Genomic DNA, 1897 nt, shown 5'->3' with positions numbered 1-1897 from the left:
AAAACTTAAAAGACTCTGACTCTGGTCATGACGAAATTAGCCCTAAAGTACTAAAGTTGTCACTACCCTATGTTATTGCCCCTCTAACACATATTCTTTCTCTATCCTTGCAAAATGGAATTGTTCCCCACCCACTAAAAGTCGCAAAAGTGACGCCTATTTTTAAAAGCAGTGACCCACTAAATGTTAACAACTATCGACCAATATCTGTCCTTCCCTGCATATCTAAAGTCTTGGAAAAGCTAGTATATAGTCGTCTTTTGAAACATTTAAATCAAAATAACATCCTATATAAACATCAATATGGTTTCCGAAAGGGCTATTCTACCTCTCTGGCACTCATACACTTAATGGAAAAAAATTCTACCGCCATAGATAATTCAGAATACACAATAGGAATCTTTCTCGATCTATCAAAAGCATTTGATACGGTTAATCATTCCATTCTACTCAATAAACTAAAACGATACGGTATATGTGACTCCGCAATAAAATGGTTCTCGTCTTATCTATCCAATAGACAACAATACGTAGCTCTTAACGATAATAATTCACAACCCAAAATAATAGAATGTGGTGTCCCACAGGGTTCGATATTAGGACCACTACTTTTTCTGATTTATATAAATGATCTCGAAAAAGCATCCTCAATTATATTCTTTATCCTATTTGCAGATGATTCAAATCTTTTTCTTTCAAACTCGAATTTTGATACGCTAGTAAAACTTGCTAACGAAGAAATGAAAAAGGTTATGTCATGGTTTGAGGCAAATAAATTATCAGTAAATGTTAAGAAGACATATTATCTAATTTTCTGTAATAGAAATAAAACCTATAACAAAAGTGCCAAAATCTTTTTAAAAAGTGTGCCCCTGTCTCAAGAGAGTCAAGCCAAATTCTTAGGTATAATCATTGATGATCGACTGACCTGGAAATCGCATATAACTATGTTAGGTAAAAAGATTTCAAAAACTATCGGTATCATTGGAAAACTTAAACATATTCTTACTCAAAAAACCATTATTACCTTATATAATAGTTTAATATACCCGTATCTAACCTACGGGAATATAGTCTGGGGATGCGCCTACAAAACCACACTACAGCCCCTGATATTGCTCCAAAAAAGATTTGTTCGTTCAGCCACGGGCGCCAGTTTTCATGCACATTCTGCACCTTTGTTTACAAAACTTAAGATTTTGAATATTTTTGATATCAACAGACTTCATCTGATGCTATTTACGTTTAAATTCCTAAACTGTTCTCTTCCAGAAACATTTAATGGTCTACTAAATCTTAATTCTCATTTTCATAATTACCAAACTCGACAAAGTGCTCATTTCCATATTCCCCTAGTTAGAACGTCAGTAGCCCAAATGAGTGTAAAATACAAATGTATAATTAATTGGAATAATCTCCCCCTCCATCTAAAATGTTTAACATCAATAATTAGTTTTAAACGCAATCTAAAAAATCACCTACTTTCCTTTCCCACTGACATTTGACATCTTATCTTAACTTCTCCATTTGATAGCTTAAGTTGCTATTTAGTTGATATATTTCCCTGCTTTTAATAATTTAATTGTTGTTTTAGTCATTTGGTATTTAGCTGCTACATTTCCTTGTTTTAGTCATTTGATAAAAGCTTTATTTGTGTCACTTTAGTTACGATATATCCTTGTTTTTTCTTAATTCGTTAACTTTAGCTTCTCTATTATATTATATAGCTTCATTTGTGTTACGATAGTTTCAATATTTAAATTGTTGCCATAATTTTTTCCTTAACTTCTCCATTTGATAGCTTAAGTTGTTATTTAGTTGATATATTTCCCTGCTTTTAATAATTTAATTGTTATTTAGCTTCTCTATTTGATGGCTTTTTTGTGTTAATTTAGTT

Source organism: Branchiostoma floridae, unplaced genomic scaffold, assembly GCF_000003815.2.
Source record: "Branchiostoma floridae strain S238N-H82 unplaced genomic scaffold, Bfl_VNyyK Sc7u5tJ_1548, whole genome shotgun sequence".
NCBI classification, from domain to species: Eukaryota; Metazoa; Chordata; class Leptocardii; order Amphioxiformes; family Branchiostomatidae; genus Branchiostoma; species Branchiostoma floridae.
This window is presented reverse-complemented; position numbering follows the sequence as displayed.